Source organism: Hylobates moloch, unplaced genomic scaffold, assembly GCF_009828535.3.
Source record: "Hylobates moloch isolate HMO894 unplaced genomic scaffold, HMol_V3 SCAFFOLD_6, whole genome shotgun sequence".
NCBI lineage: Eukaryota > Metazoa > Chordata > Mammalia > Primates > Hylobatidae > Hylobates > Hylobates moloch.
In genome coordinates, this window is record NW_026652281.1 from 52,030,206 (window position 1) to 52,045,726 (window position 15,521).

Below are 15,521 nucleotides of genomic sequence, written 5' to 3' on the forward strand. Positions count from 1 at the left end.
GTGTGTCCACAAACACCAATTAAAAGACAAAGATTAGCAGAACATATTAAAAACATGACTCAATTACCTGCTGTCTATAAGGAACTTACTTCAAATATTTGAAATAAATATAACAAAGTAAATGGATAGAAAAAGACATATTATGTAAAAATTAATCAAAAGAAAGTGGGAATTTATATTAATATCAGATATAATAGACTTATGAGCAGAGAAATTTACTAGATACAGAGTGACATTACACAATTTTTTTAAAATTTATTATTATTATTATTTTAGAGATAGCATATCACTCTTTCACCCAGGCTGGAGTGCAGTGGCGTGATCATAGCTCACTATATATAGCCTTCAACTCCTAGGCTGAAGCAATCCTCCTGCCTCAGCTGCTGGAGTAGCTAGGACTACAGGTGTGCACCACCATGCCCAGAGAATTTATTTTATTTTTTGTAGAGATGGGATATTACTTTGTTGCCCAGGCTGGTCTCAAACTCCTGGCCTCAAGCAGTCCTCCTACCTTGGCCTCCAAAAGCACTGGAATTACAGGCATGGATCATTGCCTGAGCCTGGCCCTACATAATGTTAGAAGGGTGACTCTACCAAGAGAACATAGAAGTCCTAGATGTGTGTACAAAAAGCAACAGAGTTATGAAATATCTGAAACAAAAACTGATGAAACTGAAAAGAGAAATAGACAAATCTACAATTACAGTTGTAAACTTCAGTAGCCCTCTTTCAACAACTGATGTAATAACTAGGCAGAAAATCGGCAAGAATATAGAAAACTCAACAACACTATCAACCAATAGGATCTAATTGACATTTATGGAACACTCCACCAGACAAATAGCAGAATACACATTCTTCTCAAGAGCCCATGGAACCTATACTGAGATAGATCATATCCTAGACCATAAAACAAACCTCAACAAATTTAAAGGATTGAAACCATACAAAGTGTATTCTCTGACTACAATGGAAGAAAACTAGAAATCAACAACAGAATGATAAACAATGCATTTCTAAATAATCCATGGATCAAAGAGGAAGTTCCAAAAGAACTGAATAAAAATGAAAGTACAGTATATAAAAATTTGTGGGACACAGCTAAAGCAGTGCTTAGAGGGAAATTTACAGCATTAAATGCTTACATTAGAACAGAGAAAAAGTCTGAAACAAGAACCTAGACAAAGAAAAGAAAAATGAACACAAAATAAATAGAATAAAATAAAATTCAGAAATGATTAATCACAAATTAATACGAAACCAGAAAAACAATATAAAAAATCAATAAAACTAAAACCTCATCCTTTAAGAAGATCAATTACGTTGATAAAACTCTAGCAAGACTGACGAAGGGAAAAAAAAGAAAACCCACAAATTACCAATACTAATAAAACAGAGAATGTCATGACAGATCCTGCAGATATTAAAAAGATAATATGGGAATACTGTGGCAATTCTACATGCAAAACTCTGGCAATTTTGATGAAACAGACCAATTCCTTGAAAATCACAAAGTACAACAACTAATTCAGAATGAAATAATTTGTGTAGTCCAATAACTATCAAGAAAATTGAATTCATAATTTTAAAGTTCTCCCAAAATAAATTATCAGGCCCAGATGGTTTCACTGGAGAATTATTCCCAATGTTTACAGAAGAATTAACACCAACTTTACACACTTTCCTCCAGAAAATATAAATTAACACGCCTAATTCATTTTATGATGCTATTATTACCCTGATATCAAAATCATAGGGAGATAGTACAAAAAAAGAAAATCATAAGCCAATATCACTCATGAAAATACATGTAAAAGTTCTTAAGATTATATAAGCAAATAGAATTCAGTAATATTTAAGAGAAATTAAGTATATTCCATGACAAAGTGGGCTAATTTCAGGGATGTAAGATTAGTTCAATATTTGAAAATCAATCAGTGTAATCCACCATTTAACAGACTAAAGAAAAACATCACATGATCATTCCACTTGAGAATGAGCACTTGAAAAAATTCAATACCAATTCATACCAAAAGCTCTCAGAAAACTAGAAACAGAAGTGAATTTCCTCAACTGGATAAAGCTACTTTTATACTTAATGATGAAGAATTTAATGCTTTCCTTCAAAGATCAGAAACAAAACAAAGACATCTGCTTTTATCACTCTTATTCACACATATTACTGGAAGTTCTATTCAGTACAATAAAGCAAGAAAAGGAAATAAAAATTACATTTATTAGGAAGAAAGCAACAAGACTAATTCTATTTGTAGGTATAATTGTCTACACAGAAGTTCCTAAGGAATCTACAAGAAATCTCCTAAAAATACTAAGTGAGTTCAACAAGGTCATAGGATAGAAAATGAACATGCAAAAATTGATTCTATTTCATTATACTAGGAATGAACACATAAACACCAAAATTAAAAATACAACTTACAATCACTCAAAAAATGAAGTACTTGAATGTAAATTCAGCAAAACATAAACAGTATTTATATGCTGAAAGTTACAAAATGCCGATGAAGGAAATAAAAAATAAATCTAAATAAGTAGAGAAACAGGCTGTATTTAATGACTGGTAGACTCAACATATTAAAGATATTAATTCTCCCTAAATAGATATATAGATTTAATCCAATTCCTTTCAAAATCCCAGGCAGAATTTTTGTAGATATGGGCAACATCTTTTTTTCTAACATTTATGTAAAAAAGTAAAGGAAGAAAAATAGCCTTAAATTTTTTAATCAAGTGAAAGAAATCAGTCTATTTAATTTCAAGACTTATTATGTAGCTATAGTAATCAAAATTGTATAATATTGGTAGAAGGACAGACACATATATCAGGGGAACTGAACAGAAAACCCAGAAATAGAGCTAAACAAATATGCTTAACTGACTTTTGATGAAAGTGCACAAGCAATTCAATGGAGGAAGAACAGCCTTTTCAATATATGGCGCTGGAGCAATTGCACGTCTATAGGAAAACAAATAAATATGAACCTCATCATACACCTCACATTTTATTACACATAAAAATTAACCCAAAATGGATTGCAGACTTAAGTGTAATTTGCAAAACTGTTTTGCATTCTATGTTAGAAAAAAATTGGATAAAAATTTTGGGATTGAGGTGCAGGCAAAGAATTCTTAGATTTGTGCTCTCTTTGACAGCACATATACTAAAACTGGCATGATACAGAGAAGATTAGCATGGCCCCTGAACAAGGATGACACACATATTCATGAGGCGTTCCATATTTTCAAAATAGACCCAGCTGAGGAATGACTCTTAGAATTCAAAGACTGGTTCTCTGAACTGACTCAGTCAGACAAACATAAAGAAAAGACAATATCTTAATGAAAACAAAACCTCCGAGAATTATGGGATTACATAAATAGACCAAATCTACGACTCATTGGCATCCCTGAAAGGGAGAGAGAAAACAAGCAACTTGGAAACATATTTGAGCATATCATCCATGAAAATTTCCCCAACCTCACTACAGAGGCCAACATTCAAATGCAGAAAATGCCTGTAAGATACTGTATAAGATGACCACCCCCAAGACACATAGTCTTCAGATTTTCCAAGATTGACATAAAAGGAAAAATATAAAGGAAGACAGAAGGGGAAGGTCACCTACAAAGGGAAATTTGACAGGCTAATAGTGGACTTTTCAGCAGAAATCCTTCATGCCAGAAGAGACTGGGTGGGGTGTGGGGGGAGGTGCGGTTATATTCAATATTCTTAAAGAAAAGAAACTCCAATAAAAAATTTCATATCCAGCCAGACTAAACTTCATATGTAAAGGAGAAATAAGATTCTTTTCAGAAAAGCAAATGCTAAGGGAATTAATTATCACCAGACCTGCCTTACAAGAAGTCCTTAAGGGAGTGCTAAATATGGAAATAAAAGACTTACTGGCCACCACAAAAACACACTTAATTACATAGACCATTGACACTATAAAGCAACTACACAATCAAGTCTGCATAATAACCAGCTAACAACATGATGACAGGATCAAATCTGCACATATCAATATTAATCTTGAAGGTAAATCTACTAAATGCGCAATTAAAAAGCACTGAGTGGCAAGCTGGATACAGAAGTAAGACCTAACTGTATCTTGTCTTCAAGAGACCCATCTCACATACAATGACACAATAAGCTCAAAGTAAACAGATGGAAAAAAATCTACCAAGCAAATGGAAAACAGAAGAAAAAGGGAGGGGCTCCTATTCTAATTTCAGACAAAACAGACTTTAAACCAACAAAAATCAGAAGAGACAAAGGCATTGCATAATGGTAAGAGGTTCAATTCAACAGAAAGACCTAACTACCCTAAATATATATGCACCCAACACAGGAGCACCCAGATTCATAAAACAAGTTGTTAGAGACCTGTGAAGAGACATAGATAACAATACAATAATAATAGGAGATGTCAACATCCCACCAACAGTAATAAACAAATCATTAAGGCAGAAAACTAACAAAGATATTCAGGACCTGAACTCAACATGTAACCAAATAGACCTAACAGATGTCTACAGAACTCCATACCCCAAAATAGCAGAACATACATTCTTCTCATCTGCACATGTCACATACTCTAAAATTGACCATATAATCAGCTATAAAACAATTTTCAGCAAATTAAAAAAAAAATCATACCAAACACACTCTCAGACCATGGTGCAATAAAAATGGAAAACAGTACCAAGAAGATTACTCAAAACCATACAATTACATGGAAATTAAACAGGCTTCTCTGGAATGATTTCTGGGTAAACAATGAAATTAAAGCAAAAATCAGGAAATTCTCTGAAATTAATGAGAACAAAGATATAGCATACCAGAATCTCTGGGACACAGTTAAAGCAGTATTAAGAGGAAAGTTTATAGCATCAAACACCCACACTGAAAAGTTAAAAAGATCTCATTCATATTAACAACCTAACATCACACCTTGAGGAACTAGAAAAACAAGAGCAAATCAATCCTAAAGCTAACAGAACACGAAATAACCAAATCAGAACTGAACTGAAAGAAATTAAGATGCAGAAAAGCATACAAAAGATCAATAAAACCATAAGTTGGCTATTTGAAAGGATAAATAAGATATATTTACTGCTAGCTGGACTAAGAAAAAAAAGAAGATCCAAATAAACACAATCAGAAATGACAAAGGGGACATTACCACTGAGCCCATGGAAATACCAAAAAAAAAAAAAAAAAAAATCAGAGGCTATTATGAACACGTGTATGCACACAAACTAGAAAACCTATATACAAACTAGAAAACCTGCAAGAAATAGATAAATTCATGAAAACATACAACTTCCCAAACTGAACCAGGAAGCAATTCAAACCCGGAACAGACCAATAATGAGTTCCAAAATTGAATCCCTAATAAAAAGCCTAACAACCAGGAAAAGCCCAGAACCAGATGGATTCACACTGAATTCTACAAGACACATAAAGAAGAGCTGGTACCATTTCTACTTAAACTCTTCCAAAAAGTTGAAAAGGAGGGACTCCTCCCCAACTCATTCTATAAAGCCAGCATTATCCTGATACCAAAACCTGGCAGAGACACAACATCAACAAAAGCTTCAGGCCAATATCCATGATGAACGTAGATGCAAAAATCCTCAACAAAATAATAGCAAACCAAATCCAGCAGTACATCAAAAAACTAACACACTGCCATCAAGTAGGCTTTATCCCTGGAATGCAAGATTGGTGCAACATACACAAACTAATGTGATTCATCACATAAACAGAATGAAAAACAAAAACCACAGGATCATCTCAATAGATGCAGAAAAGGCAGTCAATAAAATTCAGCATCCCTTCATGTTAAAAACTTGCAACAAACCAGGCATTGAAGAAACATATTTCAAAATAATAAGGGCTATCTATGACAAACTCACAGCCAACATCCTACTGAATGGGCAAAAGCTGGAAGTATTCCCCTTGAGAACTAGAACAAGACAAAAATGCCCCCTTTCACCACTCCTTTTCAACACAGTACAGGAAATCTTAGCCAGAGTTATCAGGCAAGAGAAAGAAATAAAAGGCATCCAAATAGGAAGAGAGGAAGTCAAACTATCTCTGTTTGCAAATGATATGATTCTATACTGAGAAAATCCTATAGTCTCTGCCCAAAAGCTCCTAAATCTGATAAACAACTTCAGCAAAGTTTCAGGATACAAAATCAATGTGCAAAAATCAGTAGCATTTCTATTCAGTAATAATGTGCAAGCTGAGGGCCAAACCAAGAATGTGATCCTATTTACAATAGCCACAAAAAAATACAATACCTAGGAATGAAGCTCACCATGGAGATGAAAGATCTCTACAAGAAGAACTACAAAACACTGCTCAAAGAAGTCAGAGATGACACAAATAAATAGAAAAATATTCCATGCTCATGGATAGGAAGAATCAATATTGTTAAAATGGCCATACTGCCCACAGCAATTTACAGATTCAATGCTATTCCTATCAAACTACCAATGACATTTTTCACAGAATTAGAAAAAACTATTTTAAGCCTCATATAGAACCAATATGAACAGCCCAAATAGCCACGACAATCCTAAGCAAAATGAACAAGCTGGAGGCATCACATTATCTGTCTTCAAACTGTACCACAAGACTACAGTAATTAAAGCAGCATGATACTGGTACAAAATTAGACATATAGACCAAAGGACCAAAATAGAGAGCCCAGGAATAAAGCCACACACCTACAACCACCTGATCTTTGACACAACTGACAGAAATTAACAATGGGGAAAGAATTGCTTATTATATAAACTGTTCTGGGAGAACTGGCTAGCCATATGCAGAAGATTGAAACTGGACCCCTTTCTTATACCATATACAAAAATCAACTCAAGAAGGATTAAAGACTTAAATATAAAACCAAAAATTATAAATATCCCAGGAGAAAACCTAGGAAATACCATTCTAGACATAGGCCTTGGCAGAGATTTTATGATGAAGATGCCAAAAGCAATTGTAAGAAAAACAAAAATTGACAAGGGGGACCTAATTAAACTAAAGAGCTTCTGAACAGCAAAAGACACTATCAACACAGTAAATAGACAACTTACACAACAGGAGAAAATATTTGCACACTATGCATCTGACAAAGTCTACTATCTATAATCGATAAGGTACCTAACAATCTAAAAACAAATAACACCATTGAAAAGGGGGCAAAAGACATAAACACATTTCAAAAGAAGATATATACATAGCCACAAAGCATTCAAAAAACTCTCAACAGCCCTAATCATTAGAAAAATGCAAATTAAAACCACAATGAGATACTATCTGACACCATTCAGAATGGCTATTAAAATGTAAAAAAAAAAAAAAAATAGCAGATGATGGCAAGGCTGCAGAGAAAAGGGAGCACTTATACACTGTTGTAAATTAGTTCAGCCACTAATTTCAAGCAGTTTGGTGATTTCTCAAAGTACTTAAAAATAGAGCTACCATTTGACCCAGCAATCTCATTATTGGGTACATACCCAAAAGAATATAAATCATTCTACTATAAAGACATATGCACATGTATGTTTTTCAAAGTGCTATTCACAATAGCAAAGACATGTAATCAACCTAAATGCCTATCAGTCATAATATCAGTCATAGGCTGGATAAAGAAAATGTGGTACATATATACCACAGAATACTACACAGCCATAAAAACAGAATGAGATCATGTCCTTTGCAGCAACATGTATGGAGCAGGAGACCATTTTCCTAAATGAACTAACACAGTAACAGAAAACCAAACACCAAATGTTCTCACTTATAAGTGGGAGCTAAACATTGAGTAAACACGGACACAAACAAGGGAACAAGAGACACGGAGGCCTACTTGTGCAGGGTGGGAGAAGGGTGAAGATTGAAAAACTGCCTATCAGGTACTATGCTTATTACCTAAGTGATGAAATCATATGTACACTACCCCCCCATAACACACAATTTATTTATAGAACAAACCTGCAAATGTACCCTGAACCTGAAATAAAAGTTTTAAAAAAGAGTTCTTAGACTTGACACCAGAGGCACGATTCATAAAAGGAAAAATTGATAAAGTGGGCTTCATCAAAATGAAAATGTTTGCTCTGCAAAAGGCCATAAAAAGGCTGAAAAGACAAGCTACAGACTGGGGAGAAAATACTTGCAAACCACATATCTAACAAAGGGCTAGTATCTAGAATGTATAAAGAACTCTTAAAACTCAAGAGTGAAAAAACAAACCACTGAATTAGAAAATGAACAAAAGAGATGGCGTATTTGTCCTTGTCACATCAGTTGTTTGAGAAGACTTGAATTTAAAGACTATAAAAAGGATGTGCAGATATAAGCTTTACCACATACTGGAAAGGAAATGGAAAAAAGAAACAGGCTGAACTTTGGAATTCATACTCGTGATGTTATTTAGGACTAAATAATCCAGAATATATAGATGCTAGACTAATAAATTCTGATGCAAATTATGTGTAGCCCTGAAGATCATAGGCCAACCTCTATAGGTACAGCTGGAGTCTTCCCGATATGGTATTCCCACCGTCAATCCTAGGAGAAGCCTGAACTGAAAATATACAGATTCTGGGGGCAGGGGCAGGGGGACTTTCACTGGAGAAGGAAAACTCACTTCTTTCTGTGGGCCTCTGGGAGGATTTAAACACTCCCAGACTGAGCTAGAGGGTGGGCAGTCCCTTTAGCAACCCTGGGACAGAGCTAGAGGATGTCCTGGATGTCATCTATTCTGTGTGGTACTTCCCAGCATTACCCCTGCCCACACTCCATGCTCCACGAAGTTTTGTGGGAACTTGTAGCCTGGTTTCTACTGTGTGGAATTAGGAGAGGACCTAGTTTTCACTTTGGACAAAGTAGCTAAGTATACAAAGAGAACCCCTGTCCTCCTTACCCAAGAGTCATAGAGATGGTAAAATCAACTTTGTGCATCAGTGTAGAGACCTCACAAAGGTCATTACAACAGAGATAGCTGTGTGGTAGCTTCGTAGAAAGCCTAAATAAAACATCAGGAAACAGCTGCTCTATCCTGCACACACTCAAACCAGCACCCACTTGGTGCTGGAAAGCGGATTGAACCTATGAGAGAAGGGGCCAGTTTCCTACAATCAGGCTGGTCTGACAGACTGGGGTTCATATCACTTGGGTATTAAGAGGAAATAAGAAAATACATGGCAGTCATTGGTTGTTGAGACTGGGACATTTGGGTTTTACTAAGTTAAGAGAAAAGATCACTCTCCCCTTTTCAATAACACAATGTCTTTTCATTAGAAGCCTGAAATAGCAGGGTTTTTCTCTGCTGTTCCATTCCTTCGAAACCCTACTCATAATTAGCTTCCCACAACTCCTCCTAGGTTTCTTCTACCATTACTCATCAGCCCGGTCTATTTGTGTTACAGATTATGTTTTCTCAACCTCCATCAGTTTCACCAAGTTTAGTACCAACTTTTTAAAGTCCGTATTGCACATGTTTGGGGAACATAGGTACTTCTCCCTTATTATTATTATTATTAAATGCTTCCAAGTTCATCTGATATATTCACAGAGGTTCTTAATCTGAGGTATGTGGCTATGAGGATTTGCGGATAAAATCAAGTGATCCACGAGTTTAGACAGGAAAAATATTGCATATATTTATTTTAATTAACCTCTAACTGAAATTTAGCATTTTCTTCTATTATTAATGTAAGCAGTAAATCACAATGAAATAAACAGAACAGCAGCTACTTTTATATTGCATTTTAATTGTTTCAGGTATATCAAAATTCATTTATGCTCATCACTAGTTAAAATTAGATGTGCCACTAGATCAAATGTTTATAAATAAACACATATGTCACAAATTTAAAAAATATTTTGGTAAACCTTTCAATATAGTTTGTGTCCTTTGTAACCCTGTATTTTTTATGAAAAAGAACACATTATTCTGAGAAGGGATCCACAGACTTAACTAAGCTGCCCAAGGAAATAATTCTACAAAAAACCAAAAAAAAAAAACTTCTTGGAATAGCTAAAAGTCTCTACACCATAATAATGAAAAGATTAAAAGCAACCTAAATGCCCAATAACAGAAGACTGGTGAAACAATGCAGTCGCTAAACATAATGCTGTAGAAGACTATTTAAGGGCATATGTGGAAAGATGATCACGATATATTACGTAAAAAAAAAGGTTGTGCATAATGTGATCTTTTTTTGTAAATCAAACACAGTCACATATACACCTACACCTAAAAAAACAGAAAATAGATGTCAAGACACACACAAAGATGCTAAGGTGATTATTTACAGATGGTGGGAACTGTGAGTAATCTTTTTGCTTATCTCAGTTGTAGAAATTTTATATGAACTTGTAATTATTTTTGCAAGAAAAATCAATAAAAATTATTATCTTTAAAATAAATGAAGTCCTAAGAAAGGATTCAAAAAGATATATAATTCTTAATAATGATAAACTATGCACTCATTCATTCAACAAATACTTCTCAGTTCAACAGTCAATATTATAGGAGGAATTAATGCTATCTACTGTATTCACTATCATTACAGAAAAAGATCTAATTTTCATACCACTGATTTAGCAGCTGAATGAGTAAAACTTTCGGTTAAGCACCATTTATCAACTTTCCAGCCAATGCGACCTAAAGTCATTGCTGTCTTTTGCACAAATACCAGATATTCATGCCTTTCAAAAACTGTCCCACCGATCAGTAATAGTTTTGTCTTCAGAAAGTTTTGTTTTGTTTTGCTAATTTGTATTTTTGTTTTCTGTCTTATAACAAAGCAAAATTAAATAAATCCTCTCATACAAGTCATCCTATTAAAAATAAGCATAACCTATTACAACTCTCTTCTGAATTTACATTTCCCATGAGAAAAACTCTTTCCTCCACAATTATGTCATATTTTATATAATGTTGAATAATTCTGAATCATAATGTCACTGGAAAAAATATTCATTGTTATTTTATTTTTATATCTAGGTATTAGGAATTCCAAAATGCTACTGGGATAAATATGCCTATCCTACCCCTTATATGTTAATAATATCATATTGACTGGAAAAAAATGTATTAGGTTTTAAGAATGCTCCTAAGTGAAGATTTTGTGACTTTAAAATACAACTCTTCTAAAATTAGACATTCATCTAATATGCAAGATAAAGTAATTGGCCTGATATCATTGGTTGTATTCATAAAAGCACCAGCATTTACATACAAAATGAATGTCATCCCCTCTACGTAGTCACCTTGGGAGACCTCAGACTAGTTTCAGTGACATTTCCCTTTGCTCAGAACAATTTTAGGACCTCTCTTTTGGAACTGCCTTTAGGCTATTTCATCTTATTTTAAACAAATATCTCAAAAGGTAGCCAAACTTTGCCCCTTAAAGTCAGATTTGTCTCATCAATAATTAAAAACAACCTACCGTAGGAGATGGGGCCCTGGGGGCATCAAGGAGAAAGAACAGGACAGTAGATTGGGGGATGCACTGTGACACTTTATGTTGGGGTAGTATTCAACATATTCAACAATAGCTAAGGCCAAACACACAGCAGTCAGAACTGGTGGTATTGGAGCAGGGACCTGGAGGACCTTAACCCAGATCCATGTATTAACGCTACAGTAGCTGGATTACGAGGTGTTTGAAATGTTCTAGGTGGTCCCATAGGGAAAAATGTAGGAGTGGGGATAAGTGGGCACTTTGGAGTTTCTGAGCTGTGGCATTTACCAACCAATAAAGGAGAATATGGGTTCTTAATATCCACTGAATATTGGTCCTTTCAAAAAGTAAAGTGGCCATTGCTGTTTCTGTGTGGCTCGTGCGCTGATTCTGAAGGCATTGCCCAAGAGTTGTTTGAAAGTGTCGAGCAACAGCAGCAATTAATGGAATTAATGTGCAGGATCCTAGGATAACTATTTTGGAGAGTACTATTTAGCTAAATATTTATTCTCTAAACTCATTAGAAACAGGCTCTATTCCTTTTTCGTTTTCCTGCACTAGCACCAAACACAACACTTAGCATATAGTTGCTAAATAAATAGTTGTTGAGTGAATGGCATGTTTGTTAAAGAAAAATAACTTCAAAGTGAAATCTCATAGAGCTTTTAAAATTATTTTTATTTTTTATTATAGTAGGAAAATAATTCATTTTATTGCAGATAATTCTAAACATCTCTTTGAAGAGACTAATTCACCAACATTTATTCCTGACTCAAAAATACTTTTGATATCTGCCTACTTTTCTCTGGAAAGCAGTCCTTTTCAATGCTCTTTTATTATTACATGACTTGAAAAGCCACACGTAGATGTGAATCTGTTTAACTCCCTTAAGTTCCTATTATTTCTAGCCAAAAAGAACCTTCCTTTATAGTTTTATAGTAGATCAGACTTAAGCTGGGGCTAACATACTGTGGCTGCTGGCCAACATTTATTAGGCTAAGGGTGTCTAGTGCTGTGCTAAGCATTTAATATGTCATTTACTTCTCCTAACAACCCCTTTACATTGAGGAAACTAAGCCACAGAGGAACTAGGCAATTTCCCCATATTATACAGCTAGTAAGTGAGGAAGACATGTTTTGAATGCAGGCAATTAGATTCCAGAGTTGAGCATCCTTGATCAACACAGTATAATAAGAAGCAGGAGCTTATTTGTGTTCAATCAATTAATAGGTAGGAATTAAAGGATATTCTGTATCTAAAAAGTACCTTAGAGCTCCCATTGCACTCATTATCTGTTTATTGAACACATATGATGCTCCAGGTACTGTTCTAGGTTCTGGGAAGGCAAGTAAGGGACACAGTCTCTTTCTGGTTGGCAGATATAGCATCTAGAAACTTACTCTAGTGTTCTAGGGTAACTTTTTCCACTACTCCAAATGAGGGAAAACTGACTTCCCCCTTTTTCGGTTTGAATTCTGGATTCTGAGCAATCATCATCTTCAATGAATTTCAAAATAGACGTATCTATAGAGAGGAGGACATCTACTGCTTTCTTCCTTCTGGATTCCCCTGGGGCAATATTTGATCTCCTTTGACATCCTATCCTTACAAGGATAATAATAGAGAAAGGAGAAGGTAGAAGATGGGAGTGAAGCATATGGGCGATTTGGGGCACAGGTATCATGCAAACTTCCCATTCACATGGGCAGCTTTGTCCTGTTACTGCAGGGTTACCTCTGAGAAAGCTGGTGTTCAGAGCCGGTGCCCCCCAGGCTAGCTGTTTTATCTACAAATATTATGTTTCAGAAGGCATTTCAAGTTATACAGTGGCCTTATTTATTATCATAATCAAGAACAATAGTAACAGTAACTGAACTTTGTACCTTTCTAGACTAAGTTGTACTTTAAAGGGAGGTTAATAAGTAACCAAAGAGAAGGCTACCAGAGAACTAAAGCTGGAATAGTAAACTGTACTAAATGCTCAAACAAGCTGAGAGAGAAAAATATTTTCACCATAAAATTATTAACATGTGTTGAAAGGTTGGTCTGCTGTAGGTGGAGTTAGTGACCCCATCCCATCCCTGCTCTGCTAAGATTTCAAGGTAAAATAAGAGTTTTCTAACAACAACAAAATACAGTTATTTCCCCTTTTCTCTGAAAACCAAAACTCTGACTATTTAAAGTCATCCTAATGTTCTCAATTACTTATTTTAAAATTTATTTTCTTATTGTATAATATGTGGCCTTAAATTTTTTTTCTGGAACAAAATTCATTATGTATTTTAAATAGAAGCAAACAGACCAAAAAAATAGATACATCAAAAATTGGGAGATTCCGCTGTAAAGATTGGTCGAATCTTTCTGAAGAACAGATTTTTACTAGAAGACAGAAAGTAAGATTTCTCATCCTTTTTTGAGAAGTAAATGTTTCCAGTCCTTTCCTTTGTTCTTTTTTCTTATTCTTGGCCCAAGAACAGGACTGCTTTAACTTAAACAATGAACACTAAAGCCTTTCTTTCTCAAAAATGAAATGATGAGATATATCCATCTTCTATCTTGTGAGATAAATCATACTTAAATCTCAAATTTAAAGAGAATCTCTCCTACACACTCTTTTATTATACTAAAGGGAAAATAATCAAGTTGACCACCCCATAGTCACATAACCCATGAGAATAAGGTCAAAGGGTTTTTATCAAAGAGATAGAAAACCAGTCCCTTTGGTTCATGGAGTATGTCTGGTTTTTCTTTAAACCTTCACCTCTTCTGTGTTTAAGTCATAAGACCAGTAAGACATGATGCTCAAAGCTTACAATTTTAAGTCTAGGAATGATATGGAACATGAAAAATGGACATGACAGCACACAATTGTGCTTTGGGGAAACTATGATGTAATATCCTGAAAAACAAATTCAAGTCATAAAAATGTAGTTTACTGACCCCTGGAGAGAATTGTATCCACAGGTCCGGGAACGATGTCTTGTCAAACACCCTCACTCCACGTCTGAGCCCTTTTGCTCCATGTGGTTTTTCCCTCAGGGATCATTATTGGGCTTCATAATGATTAGTTTGTGTATGAAAAAGGAAAGTTCAAGACTATAATTTCATACATACTTAGAAAAAAATCATATAAAGAAAATTCAGTAGTGAGACAAGTAATCTCCTGGAGCCTGCTGTGACCAAGAGGATACCTGTGAGAAGGACAGGCTGATAAATGAATGTGCCCAGCACACAAGGAGGAGGACAGCCACGTGGAGGAAAGCCTTATCTCCCCACAGCTTGGGGAGCACTGCTTTCCTGGTACCCACTTCAGAAACAATGTAAGTATCCACAGAGAAGCAGACAGCAGCTATTAAAGCAAATAAGTATGAGACAGCCTAAGTCAGAAATTCACTGACAAAGGGAGGGGCAAAGGGAAAGGGCATATTTCTTTTAATTTTTGCAACTATTCACTTATAGAGATACTTGCCAAAAACGGCCTAAGTGAGAGGTACACTAAATGAAGTCCACAGGTAAAACCAGATTGAGCATGGAGGGGACAGAGACAGGAGGAGGGCCTGGGAGGCAGGATGTGTGACCAGCCCCTCATCAGCCCATCTCTGCAAAGGCCGCCTTCTCTACAGATTGCCAAGTCGTCTCACCTGGAGTGGCAGCACTGCCTAGAGAAGGGAAAAACCTGTTTAATTTCTAGGTTGGGCCAGCGTGGTGATTCACACCTATAATCACAACACATTGGGAGGCCAAGGCAGGCTGACAGCTCGAGCTCAGGAGTTTTGACACTATACTGCCTGGGCAATATAGTGAGACCCCATCTCTACAAAAAATACAAAAATTAGCCAAGTGTGGTGGTGCACACCTGTGGTCCCAGCTGCTTGAGAGGCTGAGATGAGAGGATCACTTGAGCCCAGAAGGTTGAGGCTGCAGTGAGCCATGATCCCGCCATTGTACTCCAGCCTGGGTGACGGAGCAAGACTCTGTCACACACACACCAAAAAATGTCTAGGTT

At 35.6% G+C, this 15,521-nt stretch overlaps 1 protein-coding gene and 1 non-coding gene across 3 annotated transcripts in view; one reads left to right on the plus strand and one right to left on the minus strand.

The window, feature by feature from the left end:
• The window catches only part of CAST (calpastatin), an 800,936-nt gene that overhangs the window by 568,378 nt on the left and 217,037 nt on the right, over positions 1 to 15,521 (minus strand). The window lies entirely within an intron of this gene.
• LOC116471986 (U6 spliceosomal RNA) lies at positions 3,159 to 3,265 on the plus strand. Its single transcript, XR_004248916.1, has one exon. It is a non-coding gene; the product is annotated as a U6 spliceosomal RNA (small nuclear RNA).